At 42.7% G+C, this 24,764-nt stretch overlaps 1 protein-coding gene across 1 annotated transcript in view; it reads left to right on the forward strand.

Annotated features, from left to right (window-relative positions):
- LOC121540268 (glypican-5-like) overlaps nucleotides 1-24,764 on the forward strand; it is a 183,840-nt gene that overhangs the window by 15,839 nt on the left and 143,237 nt on the right. The window lies entirely within an intron of this gene.

The raw sequence follows: 24,764 nt of genomic DNA on the forward strand, positions 1-24,764 counted from the left end.
ATGAGATGATAGGACAGATTCACTGTGTACGGCCTAGGGACCACTTTGGCCCTCTATGCCCCTCAGTGAGTCCATGAACAATGTTTCATGTCATTTGTCAGTGTGAGGAGTTGCCACTTGGTTTAGTTTTATTACATATTTTGATGCACTTAAAAAGCAGTTTCCCCTCATTGGATGGAGTGGGCTCTGAACCGACATGTACACAGCCAAAAGTATTTTGTTCGTATAAAGGCTAAAATTGTACATTATTACACTCAGTAGTAACACATTATTTGACCATCATATCACATGAGAAAAAAACTTGTGTCCTCTGAGCAGGCTCGGTCCTGGCCGATATGTCGCCCTATACAAGACAAACAAAATTACTGCCCCACTCTTATCCCCGCAAAGTACAATAGTAGTCTAGGCCAGTCTTGGCCTGCAATGCACTTTTATTAATGCCCATCCATGTGGTAGCCTACTGTTTGTAAAACAGGCAGTTGCATTGGCTTTATAGTCCTGATAACTGATAAAAGACTGAAGACTAATCATTTTGGCTATTCAAGCTCTGAATATCAGCTACCATAGGCGGCGCGTCTTAAAGTAAATTGAAATAAATTTTCCAAAATTATACAATTACTCCTGTCTTTTCAAAAATATTTCACCAGAGAGCATGACTTAACCACAGAGGGTCATTAGCTTCTTTAAAAAAAATAATGTGGATTGTTTAAAATCACAAGAGTGTAGTCCTATGCCTAGTTGGGAAGTCTGCAATTTGGGCAGTGCGCTTGGCAATAGGCCTAGCTGATTATTGAGTTGAGGCTGTCAGTGAAAAGCATACAAAATATGTGTGAAGATAATGTGTCTTGAGTATAATTTATAATGTTGAGACAAGAAGGGGAGGGGGTGGGTGGCGAGGATATAGGCACATCTCTCTCCAGAATGCACTCAGCTCTCCAGAATGCACTCAGCTCTCCAGAATGCACTCAGCTCTCCAGAATGCACTCAGCTCTCCAGAATGCACTCAGCTCTCCAGAATGCACTCAGCTCTCCAGAATGCACTCAGCTCTCCAGAATGCACTCAGCTCTCCAGAATGCACAAAGCTCTCCAGTATGCGCTCAGCTCTCCAGAATGCACTCAGCTCTCCAGAATGCACTCAGCTCTCCAGAATGCACTCAGCTCTCCAGAATGCACTCAGCTCTCCAGAATGCACTCAGCTCTCCAGAATGCACTCAGCTCTCCAGTATGCGCTCAGCTCTCCAGTATGCACTCAGCTCTCCAGTATGCACTCAGCTCTCCAGAATGCACTCAGCTCTCCAGAATGCACTCAGCTCTCCAGAATGCACTCAGCTTTCCTGTATGCGCTCAGCTGTCTCCCGACAATTCTTGCACATTAATTGTTTCATTTGTGTGAATTGTTTGCCCTTTGATTGTGTATTTTTACAAATTCCCCCATTACATATAGTAAGTCACCAGTTGTACATTTACCGTTAATCCCTGTCATTTGGTTACATTAATTTCTGTTAATGAATGTATTAATTACAGTCATTTACCGTTCTCATTCTCAGAGTGGAAACGTTGTTTGCATAGTTCACAACCTGCTACACTTGTGAGAAACAAGTTTTGGTTTATTTCATACCATCATTTATGAGTTTTGTAATTTCTTTCCATTGTCTTTTGTTTGGAGCACTCCATGTGAGCAATGAGCATGTGTCTGCCCACTGGGGACAATCTGGTTGAATCAACGTGGTTTCAACGTCATTTGTCAACGTATTGTGACATGGAATCTACGTGGAAAATACATTGGATTTGAAAAAAGTAATTGTTTTGAGGGTGAAATTTCAACCATAGGATTATGTCATCATGGTAGCCAAATTTGAACATAGACAAACTTTGTATAAAATATGTTGAATTTGTACCTTTAAAACAACGTCAGATTTTCTATGTTTTATCCACTATCAGAAAAAAAGTATAGACTGGGCAGCTCCTCCTACTGGATAATTGATCTATCTACAGCTACCCCTTGGTCTCCCATCCAAGGTTTTAGCTATGATATTTGTCACTGACTATTACCAATGTGTTATCATGAGAATGATTGTTGAGAGATCTCCACTTAAAAATGAAATAGATTCACTGTTGCTATCGAAGTCATTCCGAAGGGTAGGTTTAACAGAGCAAATGAAATGTAACCATACTTTATCAATCATCAATTATGCTATTTAGGCCTATATAGCATTTGCAAAGTCATCAACAGCAATTGTTTGAATTCAACCCAGAATTCAACTAAAAATAGACAATACAATAGGCCTAGGATTTCAAGCTCTGGTTGATTGCAGATTTGATATTTAGTGATATTGAATTGTGTTTGGTGTCAACACAACCAAATATCAACATTTAAAGGAGATGTATCTTCTGCTTGGATAGTTCCATCTGTGCTAGAGCTCTTCTCCGGTCCAAAACATTGAACCCGTTCTGAAATGGACCCTACCCGAATTGTTTTAAGAATTGTTTTAAGATGGTCATACCATGGATCATTTAGCTATTTTAATTTTAGGACCCCTTTAGGTATAAAAATAATAATATTTAAATGGGAAAAAAGACAGTCGGAAAATGTATCATAAGGAATAAAGTTTTGAAGTGTCTGGCCTATATCTAGGAAATATTTTAGTTTTTTTTTTTTTACATATATTTAACCCCTTATTTTTGTTGGCACAAAACTACCTGAATACTTCCATTAATTTGTATGGGTTACCTTCAGACGAGTCCCGTGACACTTGTGGGGGTCGTAGAGCAAAATGTTTGTAGGCCAAACCGTTCGAACGCTACAGACGTTTCTGTGAGAAGATCGCTTTTCGGGACTTCTCATGGTCTGACAAACACCGCTGTAGCTCGGCCATCTTCCACCGCAGATGCGGAAGGCCCACATAGGCGGATGCAACGGATTGAGACTTAAACTATCTTAAATTGATGGATTTTTATGGGGATTTAAAAAAAATGTTACTTAGATTGACGCACGGGTGCGTCAATATACTCTTAAGGATTAGCTTTTAATTCCGTCATTTTAATTCCATCTTCCATTGATCTCCAAACTTTGCTTGCCAAGGCACACACAGAGCCAGAGACTAATGCCGCTTTGATGACTTGTGATTGGTTGACAATAACAACAACAACAAGTTACACATGCCACTATCGTGAAAAGCCTGAGCAGCAGCATAAATGAGACAATTATCTCTCTCTCTCTACTCTCTCGCGTTCGGGTCTATAATTATAATTTTTGGTTGAGATGGAGACGTGAATCCAACTTATCAATGTATAGACCAACTGGAATTAAAGCCAGACTAAGTCAGTGGCACAGATGGAACTATCCAGGCAGAAGATAAATCTCCTTCAAATGTTGATATTTTGTTGCGTTGACAACCAAACACAATTCATTATCACTTTTTAAATACAATAAATAGCATATTAACTTGTCAACAAGATAACAAATTATATGTTGGATTCACGTCTCCAACTAAACCAAAAATAAAAGTTAAAGAATAGGTTTAAGCTAGTGGCTCAGATTAAACTATCCAAGCATTAGATACATCTCCTTTAAATGTTGATATTTGGTTGCATTGTCAACCTAACACAATTCAATATGACTTTTGTAATACAGTAAATAGCCTTAAGTTAAGGCTATATTACAAACTAATGTAACAGTTTTTATTCAACCTTAAAATGAGTAACACACCCATGGCCACATTTTGAGGTTACTGTAACTCTAAAAGTCTTATTATGTAATTATAGAAAGCGTGCATGTTCAAGATAGCATGCAAAGGTCACAGGTCTGTGAAGATATATAGTGGGCTCCTGAGTGGCGCAGCGGTCTAAGGCACTGCATCTCAGTACTTGAGGTGTCACTATAGACCCCCTGGTTCGATTCCAGGATGTATCACAACCGGCTGTGATTGGGAGTCCCATAGGGCGGCGCACAATTGGCGCGGTGTAGGCTGTCATTGTAGATAAGAATTTGTTCTTAACTGACTTGCTAAGTTAAATAAAGATAAAAAATATTCACAATATAAATATCTGTGCAAAATCTCAAACAGTTTGATCACTTGCACTATGTACTTTTAATGTAATCTCAACTACAATCCAAGTCATTTGGTTGTGCTATTAGATGAAACACAGTGATAACACATTAAGTTGTTGTATATACGAAATATCTGACATTGTATTCCAATGTGAACTTTGTTGTGCTTTTACATGTTTGAAGGTGCATCGATAACACATTTAGATCACAACTAAACCCAAAATCAGACATTGTTTTTCCATTGGAATTTGGTTGTGCTTTTAGATGGTTGAAAGCATAGTGATAACACATTGGAAATTCAACTAACTTTTGGCTGTCTTTTTGAGAAGGTGAATATAGATTGTAATCTCATTGATCAACGTCTCAACCAAATATTACCCAATTATCCACGTTGAAATGCTGAGCATGGACAAGATACATATTTTGCGCCCCTGCCTTTGGCAAAGTGAGCACAGCTTATCATGGGGCGGCATCAGCGCTCACCTTAATAGCCGATGTGCCACTGGGTGAGAAGTTTTAATTGTTTTTGGGCAGAATAATGTGAGGTGTTATGTGTTATTGGAGGTGCGTCTTGGTCAGTTTAGCTCGGAAAGTGCCGCCCTCGTCAATCTTCCGCTCTAGGCGGCTGCCTAATCCTGCCTAATGGGTGGGCCGGCCCTGCCTCTGAGGATCCCAGCCGGTTCAATGCTCACTGGCCTTTCAGCACTGTGTTTGACTGAGATAACCTCATCTCATTGGCTACAGTGCCTTGCAAAAGTATTCATCCCCCTTGGCGTTTTCCCTATTTTGTTGCATTACAACCTGTAATTTAAATTGATTTTTATTTGCATTTTATATAATGGACATACACAAAATAGTCCAAATTGGTGAAGTGAAATGAAAATAATCACTGTTTTCAAAAAATTCTAAAAAATAAATAATGGAAAAGTGGAGCGTGCATATGTATTCACCCCCTTTGCTATGAAGCCTCTAAATAAGATCTGGTGCAACCAGTTACCTTCAGAAGTCACATAATTAGTTAAATAAAGGCCACCTATGTGCAATCTAAGTGTCACATGATCTCAGTATATATACACCTGTTCTGAAAGGCCCCAGAGTCTGCAACATCACTAAGCAAGGGGCACCATGAAGACCAAGGAGCTCTCCAAACAGGTCAGGGACAAAGTTGTGGAGAAGTACAGATTAGGGTTGGGTTATAAAAAAATATCTGAAACTTTGAACATCCCACGGAGCACTATTAAATCCATTATAAATTTTTTTAAAGAATATGGCACCACAACAAACCTACCAAGAGAGGGCCGCCCACCAAAACTCACGGATCAGGCAAGGAGGGCATTAATCAGAGAGGCAACAAAGAGACCAACGATAACCCTGAAGGAGCTGCAAAGCTCCACAGCGGAGATTGGAGTATCTGTCCATAGGACCACCTCAAGCCATACACTCTACAGAGCTGGGCTTTACGGAAGAGTGGCCAGAAAAAAGCCATTGCTTAAAGAAAAAAATAAGCAAACACGTTTGGTGTTCGCCAAAAGGCATGTGGGAGACTCCCCAAACATATGGAAGAAGGTACTCTGGTCAGATGAGACTAAAATTGAGCTTTTTGGCCATCAAGGAAAACGCTATGTCTGGCGCAAACCCAACACCTCTCATCACCCTGAGAACACCATCCCCACAGTGAAGCATGGTGGTGGCAGCATCATGCTGTGGGATGTTTTTCATCGGCAGGGACTGAGAAACTGGTCAGAATTGAAGGAATGATGGGATGGCGCTAAATACAGGAAAATTCTTGAGGGAAACCTGTTTCAGTCTTCCAGAGATTTGAGACTGGGACGGAGGTTCACCTTCCAGCAGGACAATGACCCTAAGCATACTGCTAAAGCAACACTTGAGTGGTTTAAGGGGAAACATTGAAATGTCTTGGAATGGCCTAGTCAAAGCCCAGACCTCAATCCAATTGAGATTATGTGGTATGACTTAAAGATTGCTGTACACCAGCGGAACCCATCCAACTTGAAGGAGCTGGAGCCTTGAAGAATGGGCAAAAATCCCAGTGGCTAGATGTGCCAAGCTTATAGAGACATACCCCAAGAGACTTGCAGCTGTAACTGCTGAAAAAATTTGCCTCTTCAAAGTATTGACTTTGTTGCATCTTCAAAGTGGTAGGCATGTTGTGTAAATCAAATTATACAAACCCCCCCCAAAATCAAATGTAATTCCAGGTTGTAAGGCAACAAAATAGAAAAAATGCCAAGGGGGGTGAATACTTTCGCAAGCCACTGTATTAGAATAAGGCATCTCAATACAACAAACATTTCACTCAAAGCATTATCATAACAATTTACATTTATTTTGTAGATTTTTTTTCTAATTTATTAAAAATAAAAAACAGAAATATCACATATACATAAGTATTCAGACACTTTACTCAGTACTTTGTTGAAGCACCTTTGGCAGCAATTACAGCCTCGAGTCTTCTTGGGTATGACGCTACAAGCTTGGCACACCTGTATTTGGGGAGTTTCTCCCATTCTTCTCTGTCAGGTTAGACGGGGAGTGTTGCTGCACAGCTATTTTCAGATCTCTCCAGAGATGTTAGATCGGGTTCAAGTCCAGGCTCTGGCTGGGCCACTCAAGGGTATTCAGAGACTTGTCCCGAAGCCACTCCTGCGTTGTCTTGGCTGTGTGCTTAGGGTCATTGTCCTGTTGGAATGTGAACCTTCGCCCCAGTCTGCGGTCTGGAGCAGGTTTTCATCAAGGATCTCTCTGTACTTTGCTCCGTTCGTCTTTCCCTCGATCCTGACTAGTCTCCCAGTCCCTGCCACTGAAAAACACCCCCACAGCATGATACTGTCACCACCATGCTTCACCGTAGGGATGGTGCCAGGTTTCCTCCAGACATGACGTTTGGCATTCAGGCCAAGGAGTTGAATCTTGGTTTCATCAGACCAGAGAATCTTGTTTCTCATGGTCTGAGAGTCTTTAGCTGCCTTTTGGCAAACTCCAAGCGGGCTGTCATGTGCCTTTTACAGTGGAGTGGCTTCCGTCTGGCCACCATAAATGCCTGATTGGTGGAGTGCTGCAGAGATGGTCGTCCTTCTGGAAGGTTCTCCCATCTCCACAGAGGAACTCTAGAGCTCTTTCAGAGTGACCATCGGGTTCTTGGTTACCTCCCTTACCAAGAACCTTCTCCCCTGATTGCTCATTTTGGCCAGCCGGCCAGCTCTAGGAAGAGTCTTGGTGGTTCCAAACTTCTTCCATTTAAGAATGATGGATGCCACTGTGTTCTTGGAGACCTTCAATGCTGCAGACATTTTTTGGTACTCTTCCCCAGATCTGTGCCTCGACACAATCCTGTGTCGGTGCTCTATGGACAATTCCTTCGACCTCATGGCTTTATTTTTGCTCTGACATGCACTGTCAACTGTGGGACCTTATATAGACAGGTGTGTGCCTTTCCAAATAATGTCCAATCAATTGAATTTACCACAGGTGGACTCCAATCAAGTTGTAGAAACATCTCAAGGATGATCAATGGAAACAGGAGGCACCTGAGCTCAATTTCGAGTCTCATAGCAAAGGGTCTGAATACTTATGTAAATAAGGTATTTCTATTTTTTATTTTAATAAATTTGCAAAAAATCTAAAAACCTGTTTTTGCTTTGTCATTATAGGGTATTATGTGTAGATTGCTGAGGTTTAATTTTTTATTCAATCCATTTTAGAATAAGGCTGTAACTTAACAAAATGTGTAATAAGTCAAGGGGTCTGAATACTTTCCGAAAGCACTGTATGTGCTCATCGAACATCTCATTCCAAAATTATGGGCGTTAATATGGAGTTGTTCCCCCCTTTGCTGCTATAACAGCCTCCACTCTTCTGGGAAGACGTTTGCGCTTGTTGGGTGCATCGCCGTCTTGGCGTTTGTCGTTATCCGACTGGCCGGTGTTCTGATCTGATAGCGCCGTCGAAGGAGCACAGCATGAGGAGAAAGGCAATCAACGATGGTTGCATGTCACGAGTCGTGGAAGCCGAAGACCTCCCGCAAAGCAGTCTGCACTCCCAACAAGATGCCCGGAGTGGATACAAACAATGAATAGTTTCGCCGTTCTGGAGCCTGATCTTCCTGAACCTTCGTCGCTGGGGGTGCTTGTGTCTGCGGCCGCTGTGCCTACTACTATGATTTCTAAGTCAACGTCGGCAACCTTCCGTCCCTGCTCTGGTTCGAGTGGGGCTTCTCCATCTGTTGGAGGCCTGCATCCTGTGAAGCGTGGGAGTGGGCGGATTTCCTTGTCTTTCTCACCAGCCGTGATTTTGTGCAGCTCCATGGTAAGAAATGTGACCGTTCCTGGTGCAAAAAAAATGTTGAGTAAATTACATTACTAAGCTGCTCCCGAATGTACTACGTCAGGACACGGAAATCGATTCTATCGTAGTCCATGTGGGTTTTAAAGACATTATGAAGGGCAGCTCTGAACAGTTGAAACTGGATTTTAAAGAGCTGATTGACTCTCTGCTAGATACTAACAAAAATCTTATCATATCTGGCCCTGTGCCCTCTCTGAATCATGGCATTGAACGTTTAGCAGGATTCTTGCTCTTCACAACTGGCTCTGTGATTATTGCAGCTCAGTAGGTGTAACTTTTGTTGACATTTTCGATATATTTTGGAAACAAAACACGTTTTATAAGGAGGATGGGATCCACCCAAATCATTTGGGTTCCTGGATCCTTTCACGGCATTATAAGGCTGCGTTGAGACAATGACTTAGCAATGACCCAAGCCCAGCTCAGCTAATCCCTACCATTGTGACGCATAGTTGTCAAAATGCTTCAGCAAATGTACATGACACCAGGGGCGTCGGTAGACACAATATAAGTAACCTAATTTATGTCCCTCTAACTGCCCTGAATGCCTCTGCTGATCCTACAGCTATTGTATGCAGTAATCATGTGCCTAAGAACCAGATGTATACTGTCAGCACTGAGCCAGTGTGCCCTAGGAGGAAGTCCACTGTGTGCAGCTCACTCTGCACTAACATAAAAAACATGAACACATCTACTGCTGCTAAGCTTCCCAGTAAAGCAATAAAAACAAGTAAGCATCCCAGAAGAAAAGTGCTCAAAATAGCCCACGTTAACTTATGTATCTTAAGAAACAATGTTAATGAAATCAATAATTTGCTAGTAACAGATGACATTCATATTCTGACTATCTCTGAAACTCACTTAGATAATACCTTTGATGATACAGTGGTAGCAATACAAGGTTATAACATTTACAGAAAATATAGAAATGCCAATGGTGGAGGTGTTGCTGTTTATATTCAGAACCACATTCCTGTGAAGATTAGAGAGGAACTCATGTTAAATACTGTTGAAGTAATATGGCTACAGGTTCATCTGCCTCACCTAAAGCCCATTCTGGTGGGAAGCTGCTATAGACCACCAAGTGCTAACAGTCAGTATCTGGATAACATGTGTGAAATGCTTGATAATGTATGTGATATCAATAGAGAGGTATACTTTCTGGGTGATTTAAATATTGACTGGCTTTCATCCGGCTGCCCAATCAAGCGAGAGCTTCAAACTGTAACCAATGCCTGCAACCTGGTTCAGGTTATCAGTCAACCTACCAGGGTAGTTACAAACGGTACAGGAATGAAATCATCAACATGTATTGATCATATCTTTACTAATGCTGCAGAGATTTGTTTGAAAGCAGTATCCAAATCCATCGGATGTAGTGATCACAATATAGTAGCCATATCTAGGAAAACCAAAGTTCCAAAGGCTGGGCCTAATATTGTGTATAAGAGGTCATACAATACGTTTTTTAGTTATTCCTATGTTGTTGATGTTTATTTTACCAGGCAAGTCAGTTAAGACAAATTCTTATTTACAATGACGGCCTACACCGGCCAAACCTGGACGATGCTGGGCCAATTGTGCGCTGCCCTATGGGACTCCCAATCCCGGCCGGTTGTGATACAGCCTGGAATCAAACTAGGGGGTCTGTAGTGAAGCCTCAAGCACTGAGATGCAGTGCCTTAGACCGCTGCGCCACTCGAAATATATAAGTATATGAATATATGTTGGTCCGTGGTGTGTAATGAGGAGCAAACAGACACTGCACTTGGCACATTTATGAAATTGCTTATTCCAGTTACTAATAAGCATGCACCCATTAAGAAAATCACTATAAAAACTGTTAAATCCCTGTTGATTGATGAGGAATTGAACAATTCTATGGTTGAGAGGGATGAGGCAAAAGGAATGGCAAATAAGTCTGGCTGCACAACCAATTGGCAAACGTATTGCAAATTGAGAAATCATGTGACTAAACTGAATAAAAAGAAGAAGAAATTACACTATGAAACAAAGATAAATGACATAAAGAATGATAGTAAAAAGCTTTGGAGCAACTTAAATGAAATTTTGGGAAAAAAGGCAAACTCAGCTACATCATTCATTGAATCAGATGCTCATTCATCACAAAACCAACTGATATTGCCAACTACTTTAATGATTCTTTCATTGGCAAGATTAGCAAACGTAGGCATGACATGCCAGCAACAATTGCTGACACTACACATCCAAATATATCTGACCAAATTATGAAGACAAGCATTGTAGTTTTGAATTCTGTAAACTGAGTGTGGAAGAGGTGAAATAATTATTGTTGTCTATCAACAATGACAAGCCACCGGGGTCTGACAACTTGGATGTAAAATTACTGAGGATAATAGCGGACGATATTGCCACTCCTATTTGCCATATTTTGAATTTAAGCCTACTAGAATGTGTATTCCCCCAGGCTTGGAGGGAAGCAAAAGTCATTCCGCTACCTAAGAATACTAAAGCCCCCTTTACTGACTCAAATAGCCGACCAATTAGCCTGTTACCAACCCTTAGTAAATTATTGGTTTGACCAGATACAATGCTATTTTACAATAAATAAATTGACAACAAACTTTCAGCATGCTTATAGAGAAGGACATTCAACACACAGCACTTACACAAATTACTGATGATTGGCTGAGAGAAATTGATGATAAAAAGATTGTGGGGGCTGTTTTGTTAGCCTTCAGTGCGGCTTTTGAAATGATCGATCACAGTCTGCTGCTGGAAAAACGTATGTGTTATGGCTTTACTCCACCTGCAATATTGTGGATACAGAGTTACCTGTCTAACAGAACATAGAGGGTGTTCTTTAATGGAAGCCTCTCCAACATAATCCAGGTAGAATCAAAAATTCCCCAGGGCAGCTGTCTAGGCCATTTACTTTTTTCAATCTTTACTAATGACATGCCACTAGCTTTGAATAAAGCCAGAGTGTCTATGTATGCGGATGACTCAACACTATACATGTCAGCTACTACAGCGACTGAAATGACTGCAACACTTAACAAAGAGTTGCAGTTAGTTTCAGAGTGGGTGGCAAGGAATAAGTTAGTCCTAAATATTTCTAAAACTAATAGCATTGTATTTGGGACAAATCATTCACTAAACCCTAAACCTCAACTAAATCTTCTAATAAATAATGTGGAAATTGAGCAAGTTGAGGTGACTAAACTGCTTGGAGTAACTGGATTGTAAGCTGTCATGGTCAAAACATATTAATACAACAGTAGCTAAGATGGGGAGAAGTATGTCCATAATAAAGCGCTGTTCTACCTTCTTAACAGCACTATCAACAATGCAGGTCTAACAGGCCCTAGTTTTGTCACACCTGGACTACTGTTCAGTCGTGTGGTCAGGTGTCACAAAAATGGACTTAGGAAAATTGCAATTGTCTCAGAACAGGGCAGCACGGCTGGCCCTTGGATGTACACAGAGAGCTAATATTAATATTATGCATGTCAATCTCTCCTGGCTCAAAGTGGAGGAGAGATTGACTTCATCACTACTTGTATTTATGAGAGGTATTGACATGTTGAATGCACCGAGCTGTCTGTTTGAACTACTGGCGCACAGCTCGGTCACCCATGCATACCCCACAAGACATGCCACCAGAGGTCTCTTCACAGTCCCCAAGTCCAGAACAGACTATGGGAGGCGCACAGTACTACATGGAGCCATGACTACATGGAACTCTATTCCACATCAAGTAACCGATGCAAGTAGTAAAATTAGATTAAAAAAACAGATAAAAAAACACCTTATGGAACAGCGGGGACTGTGAAGCAACACAAACATTGGCACTATACACACACGTACACATGGATTTTGTACTGTAGATATGTGGTAGTGGTGGAGTAGGGGCCTAAGGGCATACAGTGTGTTGTGAAATCTGTGAATGTATTGTAATGTTTTTAAAATTATATGAACTGCCTTAATTTTGCTGGACCCCAGGAAGAGTAGGCAGCAGCTAATGGGGATCCATAATAAATACAAATACTAGATGTTGGAACACTACCGCGGGGACTTGCTTCCATTCAGCCACAAGAGCATGAGTGAGGTCGGGCACTGATATTGGGTGATTAGGCCTGGCTCGCAGTTGGCGTTCCAATTCATCTCAAAGGTGTTCGATAGGGTTGAGGTCAGGGCGCTGTGCAGGCCAGTCAAGTTCTTCCACACTGATCTCGACAAACCATTTCTGTATGGACCTCGCTTTGTGCACGGCGGCATTGTCATGCTGAAACAGGAAAGGGCCTTCCCCAAACTGTTGCCACAAAGTTGGAAGCACAGAACTGTCTAGAATATCATTGTATGCTGTAGCGTTAAGATTTCCCTTCACTGGAACTAAGGGGCCTAGCCTGAACTATGAAAAACAGCCCCAGACCATTATTCCTCCTCCTCCAAACTTTACAGTTGGCACTATGCATTTGGGCAGGAAGCGTTCTCCTAGCATCCACCAAACCCAGATTTGTCCGTCGGACTGCCAGATGGTGAAGCGTGATTCATCACTCCAGAGAACGCATTTGCACTCCTCCAGAGTCCAATGGCGGCGAGCTTTATACCACTCCCGCTTGGCATTGCAAATGGTGATCTTAGGCTTGTGTGCGGCTGCTCAGCCATAGAAACCCATTTCATTAAGCTCCCGACGAACAGTTCTTGTGCTGACGTTGCTTCCAGAGGCAGTTTGGAACTCGGTAGTGAGTGTTGGAACCGAGGACAGATGATATTTACGCGCTTCGCGCTTCAGCACTCTGCGGTCCCATTCTGTGAGCTTGTGTGGCCTACCACCTTGCGGCTGAGCCGTTGTTGCTCCTAGACGTTTCCACTTCACAAAAACAGCACTTACAGTTGACCGGAGCAGCTCTAGCACGGCAGAAATTTGACGAACTGACTCGTTGGAAAAGTGGCATCCTATGACGGTGCCATGTTGAAAGTCACTGAGCTCTTCAGTACGGGCCATTTTACTGCCAATGTTTGTCTATGGAGATTGCATGGCTGTGTGCCCGATTTTATACACCTGTCAGCAACGGGTGTGGCTGAAATAGCCAAATCCACTAATTTGAAGTGGTGTCCACATACATTTGGCCTTGTAGTGTATTTGTGTTTTGTGTGTTTCAATTAATCTATGCTGTGTATTTCATGTAAGTGCTTTGTTGAAAAAACTCAAATTTGAATAAAGTCGGAGTTCAGATTAAGTACACTCAAAAATGTATATATTTGCATTCTGGGATGTCATTCTGGGCTGTCATTCTGTAGCACTTTTAGATGTGATCAGTAGCCTTTCGCTGTACTTGCAAATATGTATGCGATGTTAGCAGCATTTTGTTTACTGCTCTATTCCCTCTCTACTGACTACATCTTTAAACTACCATCTGGTCCCCTGACTTCTGCCTCATGTCATCTCTCCTCTGAAGCCTCTTACAGATTGGTCTCTGGGAAAAGATCTAAGATCCTGCCATTAGGAATATGTGATGGACACTAATGGTTACAAATGAGATACATGAGTTACATCTGAGCCTCATTTTTACCCTCAGACTGAGCCGTAATTAGCTTTTGTTACCTTAGGCTTTAGGCTTTTGCAGGGCCTATACAAATCTACATCCCTCCACCCCCTGCCCACCAGCAAATACCACACATGTACCCAGGCACCTAAGCACTAGTTGTAGAAACCCTCAGCAGTTAGAGTAGATTGGACAGACTGACTGACACAACCCTGCCAGGCAGTGCAGAGGCACGCCACTGATCTTGCCATTTAGAATCCGCCAAGTTCAAACTTATATGACCAGGGTGTGTGTTGGCCCACTGTGGCAGGTGGGGGTGGGTATGGCGTGCAGGCAGGGCCTTTGGGGTCAGCACTGCAGAGACCTAGGCTGTCCCCTTCAATCTATCCCATTAAGGAGCCTTTAGCATGGCTGAATGATATGGCCAGGACAGGAGACAGGATAGCAGTCTTGGGAGTCAGTAGTCAGTTATGGTGCTTGATGACACGCATGCACTCTTGTCCAGGCTGCTATTGTGACCCTATCACAGATGAGCATGGGCTCATCACATGATCCCTGAGTAATCCCTGCCCTTTCAGCTTGCTGCCAGCTCTTAGCAAATTGTTGGAAAAAACTGTGTTTGACCAAATACAATTATATTTCTCTATTAACAAATTAACAACAGACTTTCAGCATGCTTATAGAGAAGGGCACTCAACATGTACTGCACTGAAACAAATGACTGATGATTGGTTGAAAGAAATTGATATTAAGAAGATTGTGGGAGCTGTAATGTAAGATTTCAGTGCAGCCTTTGATATTATTGACCATAACCTGTTGTTGAGAAGACTTTTCAACCTCTGCCATATCGTGGATTCAGAGCTATCTATCTAATAGAACTCAGAGGGCTTTCTTTAATGGAAGCTTCTCTAATGCCAAACATGCATTAAACAAAGCATGTGTGTCCATATATCCTGCTGATTCAACCATATACGCATCAGCAACCACAGCTTATGAAGTCACTGAAACCTATAACAAATAGTTGCAGTCAGTTTTGGAATGGGTGGCCAGTAATAAACTGGTCCTGAACATATCTAAAACTAAGAGCATTGTATTTGGTACAAATCATTCCCTAAGTTCTAGCCCTCAGCTGAATCTGGTAATGAATGGTGTGGCTGTTGAACAAATTGAAGAGACTAAATTACTTGGTGTTACCTTAGATTGTAAACTGTCATGGTCAAAACACATAGATTCAATGGTTGTAAAGATTGGGAGAGGTCTGTCCGTAATAAAGAGATTCTCTGCTTTTTTGACACCACACTCCACAAAACAAGTCCTGCAGGCTCTAGTTTTATCTTATCTTGATTACTGTCCAGTCATATGGTCAAGTGCTGCAAAGAAAGGCCTAGTTAAGCTGCAGCTGGCCCAGAACAGAGCGGCACGTCTTGCTCTTCATTGTAATCAGAGGGCTAATATTAATAGTATGCATGCAGTCTCTCTTGGCTAAGAGTTGAGGAAAGACTGACTGCGTCACTTCTTGTATTTATAAGAAACATATTTTGGGGGGAATTTCCAAATTGTTTGCATAGTCAGCTTACACATAGCACTGACACAAACACTTACCCCACCAGACATGTCACCAGGGGTCTTTTCACAGTCCCCAGGTCCAGAACAAATTCAAGGAAACGTACAGTATTATACAGAGCCATGAGTGCATGGAACTCCCTTCCATCTCATATAGCGTAAGTGAACAGCAAATCTGGTTTCAAAAAACAAGTAAAGCAACACCACACGGCACAACGCCTCTCCCCCATGTGACCTACTTGTTGTGTGTATGTACTGACATGTATGTGTAACTGATAGATGCACACACATACACACACATTACATGAGTCATGATTCAGTGCCAGTCCTGATGGAGAGTCCTGATTCAGTGCCCCTGAATTTGAAAAGCAAGAATCATGAATCGCACCCCTTCCCGTCACCACTCACCTCTGCTCCCACGGCCACCCCTCTGTCTGTGGCCCACACAGGGTTAAGATCTCCAGCTTCCGTCCAGGAACCTGGAGGTGCGGACAAGTATCACATGTACAGCTCTGCTGTTCCCACATCCCATGTGCTGCACTGTTTGTGTGTGTGTGAGTGAATGAATGTACAATGTATGTATGTTCCTGCATTGGTGTGCCACTGTCTCTGTAACTCTATACTGGTAGTTGCAGCACGGCTTAACCTTCACGACGGGTTCTTGTAGAACTGACTTGCACACATAATTGGAAACACATTTGTGTGAAACTGAGGAGGCTGAGGACGAGTCCTTCCTGACATGTGACTACAGTTGTAGGTTGTAGTCTGTCTGTGTAAAGGGCACCCAGAGGCTCCCCATGGGAATGGTCTGTGTCCCACACACAGGAATGTCTTAACCAGCCCTTTTGTTGGAAACAAGAATGCAGATAGAGCATGGTCAAATGATTTATCATAGTACATTTCCAATCCTGTTTTTGTGTGTCTGCAAATCAGGTAAAAAACATAACCACAATTTCACAACCTTTAAACTATCATATGTCTGTGATGATCAGTGTATTTTTTTCTTGAAGTTAGGATGATGTGAGTAACACCTCCGTTCCTACCTCTGTCTCCAGTTTGCCTCATATCCAGGTGTCCCGGTGTGAGAGTATGGGGTATACCCTTGGCCGTGAGTCCATGCTGGTCAAGCAGGGATACATTTGGCCCTGGAAGCTGTAGACAGCCTGTTCTGTTGGGTCCCTTTGATCCCACTCAGCTCCTAGGTTACATGAACCAGCAGTAGACAGATTAGAGAGAGAGGCCCTGCAGAGCAACTCGGCAGTGCCCCTGCTACACCCTGGAACCATGTACCATAACCTCCATTTCAGTTGTAGGCTGTGTACTCATCCCATTGAACCACATTATCCAAAGTTGGGTTGTTGAGATATTGGAAATGAAAAAAATAAACATAATCAAATTCACAAACAGGGTCTGGGTTTGGAATGGCCAGTTGTACAGTACTATAGTACAGTAGTCAGTCAGGGTTTGTCTATGAGCTGTACATGGTAAAGGGCCAGGGCTAATTAGTGTCCCTGCTGGTCGTCCTCTGTATGTATGTTTTCATTAGGGTCTCCTCTCAGTCCTCAGCCTGCAGCTGCTCTCCACCTCTGCCTTTTCCCACAGTTTCAGCAAATACCTCCTATCAACCAGGGAAACATTACAGCCCACTAAACCTGGGCTATGCTCATGGACTGTGACCATTCTGGCCATGAGTGGGACATTCTCTCACAGTGGCTGGCTGCTTGCATGGAGAATTAGCCTATACCAGTGGTCACCAACCTTTTCTGAGTCAAGATCACTTTCTGAGTCTGTCACGATCGTTATAAGAAGTGACGGACCAAGGCGCAGCGTGATAACCGTACATCTTTATTGTACTGAAACATGATCAAAACAAAACAACAAACGATACGTGAAGTCCTAGGTTATACACCAAAACAAACCTTACGGAACAAGATCCCACCAATAACTAGTGCCAACAGGCTGCCTAAGTATGGTTCCCAATCAGAGACAACGAGAATCAGCTGCCTCTGATTGGGAACCACCCTGGCCAACATAGATCTACACGAACTAGATCATGACATAGAAAATGACACATAGAAAATTCACACCCTGACTCAACATATAAGAGTCCCCAGAGCCAGGGCGTGACAGTACCCCCCCCCCCCAAGGCGGGGACTGCGACCGCGCCAACCAAACACAAGAGGGTAGGGGCCGGGTGGGCATTCCGCCTCGGAGGCGGATCCAGCTCCGGGCGTGACCACCACTCTCTCTCTACCCCCCCGTAGCGCCCCTGGTCTGGTCACGCTGGCCGGAGCTGGACTGGACATCGGTGGAGCGGATTGCTTTGGCTCCGGTGTGGAGCAGCTGACCGGTGCCGGACCAGGCACCGGTGGAACAGGCACGGACCGTGCCGGACTGACGACGCGCACCACTGGCTTGGTGCGGGGAGCAGGAACGGGCTTGACCGGGCTGGCGACGCGCACCACAGGCTTAGTGCGGGGAGCAGGAACGGGCCTGACCGTACTGGGAACACACACCACTGGCCTTGTGCGGGAATCAGGAACGGGCGGGACCGGACTGGTGACACACACCACTTGCTTGGTGCGAGGAGCGGGACTGGGTTTCCTCATAAACCTCTGCTCCCTCTGCTGCCTACTCAGTTCCTCTCGCCGTGCCTCCACACTCTCCTTCTCCCTCGTGACCAGTGGCCCCCGTAACCTGGCGTCCTCCTCTGTTAACCTGCCGAACCGCTCTATCGCGGCCTCCCGCTGCCTCGCCGTCCACGGTGTGAGCCCCCCCCTAAATTTTTTTGGGGCTTGTCTCTCCCCCGTGAACATGGCCTCCATGGCTCTCGCCAGACTCTCACTCTTCTCCTCCCACGTCCATCCTCTCTCCTCTTCACACTGCTTGATCCAGTCGTGGTGGGATCTTCTGTCATGATCGTTATAAGAAGTGACGGACCAAGGCGCAGCGTGATAACCGTACATCTTTATTGTACTGAAACACGATCAAAACAAAACAACAAACGATACGTGAAGTCCTAGGTTATACACCAAAACAAACCTTACGGAACAAGATCCCACCAATAACTAGTGCCAACAGGCTGCCTAAGTATGGTTCCCAATCAGAGACAACGAGAATCAGCTGCCTCTGATTGGGAACCACCCTGGCCAACATAGATCTACACGAACTAGATCAAAATGACATAGAAAATGACACATAGAAAATTCACACCCTGGCTCAACATATAAGAGTCCCCAGAGCCAGGGCGTGACAGAGTCAAAATGCAAGCCAAGATCTACCACTCAGATTTGTTAAAAACATCACTTAAAAAACGTAAGCCTATGCAACATTAACCAATTAAAAACAGTTCTGTAGCAATGAGGTTTGTGCAGTAGGCTATACATTTTAGAAGGGGGGTGCAAGTCTCTTCAAGTTACTTCTATTGACGGTAGAAAATGAGTTTCCACTGAACTCCAATAGTTGTATGTTTTACAAGAAATGATACTCCTTAGTGTTGCTCAATCAACTTTTATTTTTATTTTTATATATATATATTTTTTTAGTCATTTAGCAGACGCTCTTATCCAGAGCGACTTACAGGAGCAATTAGGGTTCTTGCTCAAGGGCACATCTACAGATTTTTCACCTAGTCGGCTCAGGGATTAGAACCAGCGACCTTTCGGTTACTGGCACAACGCTCTTAACCACTAAGCTACCTGCCGCCCAGGTTACGGGGGCCACTGGTCAACTGTCTTGTGTGCATCATTAAGAAAATAGGTATTGGCACCGGTTCATACAGACATTGGCAAGTCAAATTCAAGGACTTTTTCTAGCACTTAATTGTAATTTTCAAGGACCTCAATGTTATATAAGTGTATCATTTATATAATTGTACATACAGGTCCTAATATAGACCCCCCCCCCCCAAATAAAAGAAAGTATTTTAAAAAGTAGGCCATTACCACATTTTAGGCCTTGCCAATGCATTGATATTCAAATTTGTATTACATTCTAAAATATGTGAGAATAATGTGGATGCATATATGGCCATTTTTCTGTTGTCTATGTGGCCGACACAGGCACACATAATAAAGCCATGAACAGCGGTAGCATTAATCTAAACACTTTACTTTACTTTCGTTTGTTTCCCGGCGCTTATATTGAAGTGTAAAACGATGTGCAGATTATTATGAGGATGACAACATCTAATGCTGGCTTCAACTTGGCTTTCCATACAAATCATCCATTACAAAAGGAACCTGCTTTTTGGTCGCTTTCTCATGATAAAAACAATATGATGGTGAGATTCAAATGGTGAGATTAATGTAACACTTTACTTGATACCCAGCGTCATAACACATTATGACAAGGTCATAACCATGTCATAATATGTCATAACAGCTGACATAACTTGTCATAACCTGTCATAATATGGTCATAACACTGTCATGACCCATATATTTACACCTGTTGTGGCATATATGGCGTTCTTTTATGGCTGGTTATGACACCTACATAAGAGTGTCAAATCCCACATTTATTCAAAAGTGTTGTTTCCCTGCCAAGATGTTTCCTTTCGTTTTAAAAAGTGTTTCTTAAGTACTTTGTTGTTGTTGTAATGAATTCTTTGCAGTCATGTTTTTTTCCATCATATTTTAAATAACTTGTAGAAAATAGACTTTATGACACTGTCAAGAAGCATTATGACCATCATAATCATATAAGCCAGATAGGCCTATCACGTACATGCCCTTATGTCAGTCATCAGTTAAGAACAGGGTGCCTTGTCCTGCTCCTGAATCTGCTCCTGCATTCATCCCAGTCATCAGAAACAGAGCATTAGGGTAGGTACTGTCTGACATCATTGTGTGCACAATTACAATGATAATTGAATATGGTCAATTTCAGAACGTGTTATATAACATAAACATACTGTTGACAATTAGGCTATGGTGTAGTGGAATGTTTTGCCTTGTGTGGTAGGTTTTGTGGGTTTTGACACTCTTATATAGGAGTCATAACCAGCCATAAAATAACTACCCTGGTAGGTTTTGTGGGTTTTGACACTCTTATGTAGGTGTCATAACCAGCTATAAAATAATGCAATAAATGTCACAACAGGTCTAACTAAATATATGTGTCCGGACAGTGTTATAACCATATTATGACAGGTTATGACAAGTTATTCAGCTGTTATGACATATTATGACATGGTTATGACCTTGTCATAATGTGTTATGACGCTGGGTATCAAGTAAAGTGTTACCTTAATCTCACCATTTGAATCTCACCATCATATTGTTTTTATCATGAGAAAGCGACCAAAAAGCAGGTTCCTTTTGTAATGGATGATTTGTATGGAAAGCCAAGTTGAAGCCAGCATTAGATGTTGTCATCCTCATAATAATCTGCAAATGGTTTTACACTTCAATTTAATAATAATAATAATAATAATAATAATATGCCATTTAGCAGACGCTTTTATCCAAAGCGACTTACAGTCATGCGTGCATACATTTTTGTGTATGGGTGGTCCCGGGGATCGAACCCACTACCTTAGCGTTACAAGCGCCGTGCTCTACCAGCTGAGCTACAGAGGACCACTAATTTAAGCGCCGGGAAACAAACGAAAGTGGCCACATTACATTTACATTTACATTTTAGTCATTTAGCAGACGCTCTTATCCAGAGCGACTTACAGTTAGTGAGTGCATACATTATATTTTAATTTTTTCATACTGGCCCCCCGTGGGAATCGAACCCACAACCCTGGCGTTGCAAACGCCGTGCTCTACCAACATCCCTGCCGGCCATTCTCTCCCCTACCCTGGACGACGCTGGGCCAATTGTGCGCCGCCCCATGGGTCTCCCGGTCGCGGCCGGCTACGACAGAGCCTGGATTCGAACCAGGATCTCTAGTGGCACAGCTAGCACTGCGATGCACAGTGCCTTAGACCACTGCGCCCTTCATTACCATATTATATTGTGAAGAAGCCCATTAGGCTACGTCATTTGTTGTCATTATATCCAGAATAATTAATAGGAGTATAGTTGGGTGTTGTGCAATAGTCTATCCTACACAATTGTGCACAGTAGACTCGGTGTCCAATCCGAGGCACCAAAACATATGATAACATGAACTCATTACCATGATGCTTTCTCTGTTAAATCTAATGAGACAGTAAATCAAGCAGACAACAACAGATGATCAACATCAATTCGCTAGGGATATTAGATCCATCATGGATCCAGGCACAACTGTCTTCACTCGCATAACGAATGAGACAACAAAATATTCTGGACATTCCTCACGAACAGCTTTTTTCCAGCGCTTGAGCTGTTGTTGCATCGCATGGGCTATCATAACAGCTGTTCATCACTTGACTGTCATTCAGAAAATTCCTTCCTGAATTACAGCGTAATTAACCAGCTCAATACCAAATGCGCAAGTATGCATAATTATTAAAGAACCACATTAATGACAGTATCGATTTGGTTTTTAAGTATCAAGGTAAGGTGACTCTTTCGGTTAGAAGCATTCCATTTTTCAATCGCATAATTTTGGGGGGATTTGTGTGCCAATGAAAACTGTTTTCACCCCGTAGCACAGGGGTGTCAAACTAAATTGCTTTATTTGAAAGAATATGGCCCTTTATAATGTCCACTTACAGTGCCTTCGGAAAGTATTCAGACCCCTTGACTTTTTCCACATTTTGTTAGGTTACAGCCTTATTCTAAAATTGATTAAATTGTTTTTTTTCCTCATCAATCTACACACAATACTTCATAATGACAAAGCAAAAACTTGTTTTTAGAATGTATTGCTAATTTATTAAAAATAAAAAACAGAAACATTACATTTACATAAGTATTCAGACCCTTTACTCAGTACGTTGTTGAAGCACCTTTGGCAGCGATTACAGCCTCGAGTCTTCTTGGGTATGACACTACAAGCTTGGCACACCTGTAGTTTCTCCCATTCTTCTCGGCAGATCCTCTCAAGCTCTGTCGGGTTGGATGGAGAGCGTTGCTGCACAGCTATTTTCAGGTCTCTCCAGAGATCAGGTTTAAGTCCGGTCTCTGGCTGGGCCACTCAAGGACATTCAGAGACTTGTCCTGAAGCCACTTCTGCGTTGTCTTGGCTGTGTGCTTAGGGTCGTTGTCCTGTTGGAAGGTGAACCTTCACCCCAGTCTGAGGTCCTGAGCGCTCTGGAGCAGGTTTTCATCAAGGATCTATCTGTACTTTGCTCCGTTCATCTTTCCCTCGATCCTGACTAGCCTCTGAAAACCATCCCCACAGCATGATTCTGCCACCACCATGCTTCACCATAGGGATGGTGCCTTGTTCCCTCCAGACCTGACGCTTGCATTCAGGCCAAAGAGTTCAATCTTGGTTTCATCAGACCAGAGAATATTGTTTCTCATGGTCTGAGAGTCTTTAGTTGCCTTTTGGCAAACTCCAAGCAGGCTGTCATGTGCCTTTTACTGAGGAGTGGCCGCTCTACCATAAAGGGCTGATTGGTGGAGTGCTGCAGAGATGGTTGTCCTTCTGGAAGGTTCTCCCATCTCCACAGAGGAACTCTAGAGCTCTGTCAGAGTGACCATCGGCCCTTCTCCCCCGATTGCTCAGTTTGGCCGGGCGACCAGCTCTAGGAAGAGTCTTGGTGGTACCAAACTTCTTCAATTTATGAATGATGGAGGCCACTGTGTTCTTGGGGACTTTCAATGCTGCATTTTTTGGTACCGTTCCCCAGATCAATGGAAACCGGATGCACTTGAGCTCAATTTCGAATCTAATAGCAAAGGGTCTGAATACTTATGTAAGTAAGGTATTTCTGTTTTAAATTTTTAATAAATGTGCAAACATTTCTAAAAACCTGTTTTTGCTTTGTCATTATTGGGTATTGTGTGTAGATTGCTCAGGATTTTTATTTATTTAATCAATTTTAGAATAAGGCTGTAATGTAACAAAATGTGGAAAAAGTCAAGGGGTCTGAAAACTTTCTGAAGACACTGTATGTACATAGCAGTGTTGTAGTACTTGAGACCAGTCTCGAGGACGGTCTCGAGACCACATTTTGAGTGTCTCGGTCTTGTCTCGGTGTCGGATACATTTGTACTCGGTCTTGACTCGGTCTCGAACAGTAGGACTCATAATTTCTTCCCAATACCAGCCGAGACCAGTGGAGTAAAAAACGAATTATTATCAGCTTCCATTCAGTTAGTGCATAAAACCACTTCGCCAGGCCAAATATATACACTCCTTTCTTAAAATATTAATACCTGAACAGTCTTTATATCTATTATAGACATGTTTGCGCAGTGGCGAACCTATTGGACCTAGGCCTTCAGGACAGCAACGGTAATACCAGCGCACTCATGTAGGAGAGTGCACATTTTGTAAAACACAAAGGGCCAGTGGTGTAGTGAAGGTTATTTAAGCAATAAGGCCCGAGGGGGTGTGGTATATGGCCAATATACCACGGCTAAGGCTGTTCTTAAGCACGACGCAACGCGGAGTGCTAGGACACAGCCCTTAGCCGTGGTATATTGGCCATATATCACAAACCCCCGAGGTGCCTTATTGCTATTATAAACTGGTTACTAACGTAATTAGAGCAGTAAAAATAAATGTTTTGTCATACCCATGGTATATGGTCTGACATACCACGGCTTTCAGCCAATCAGCATTCAGGGTTCGAACAACCCAGTTTATAAATCCAGGTATACGCCGGCTGTATACCAACTTTTCTTTTCAGTGGGCACTTTTTAATCCCCACTGATGCGTATCAAAGTAGTTTAGTGGAGGTATACGACTTATGAATTATGTAGTACAATAGTGAAATCATGCACAATGTAACCTACACAATCACAAAGCACATTAAATATATTCACATGCGCAAAGCCTAGTTTCAGCCAAATATCATCTGCAGGCAGCAAGAGCACGCAGCTCTCAACTGGTTTTGGCATGGAGTGTCGTAGAAATATTTGACTCAAAAGTAGTCAACTCAAAAATATCTCTCAGAAACTGGAGCTTGTGAATCCAAAAATTTGACTTTATTATTGCGTAACAAAGCCGAGCTGCTCCATGGAACAACTGGCTCTCCTTGGCTCAAATATCTCCTTTTATACAAATACAAATGCATAGTCGTGCTTACATAGAATATACAGTTACCCCACTTAAAGCAAACGATTAACATCTTTCACTGCCACGCCACCATTATCTTTCAAAGTCCAATGACACATGTTGTTTACTCCAAAAAGATTA

The sequence above is a fragment of the Coregonus clupeaformis genome, chromosome 26 (genome assembly GCF_020615455.1).
Source record: "Coregonus clupeaformis isolate EN_2021a chromosome 26, ASM2061545v1, whole genome shotgun sequence".
Taxonomy (NCBI): domain Eukaryota; kingdom Metazoa; phylum Chordata; class Actinopteri; order Salmoniformes; family Salmonidae; genus Coregonus; species Coregonus clupeaformis.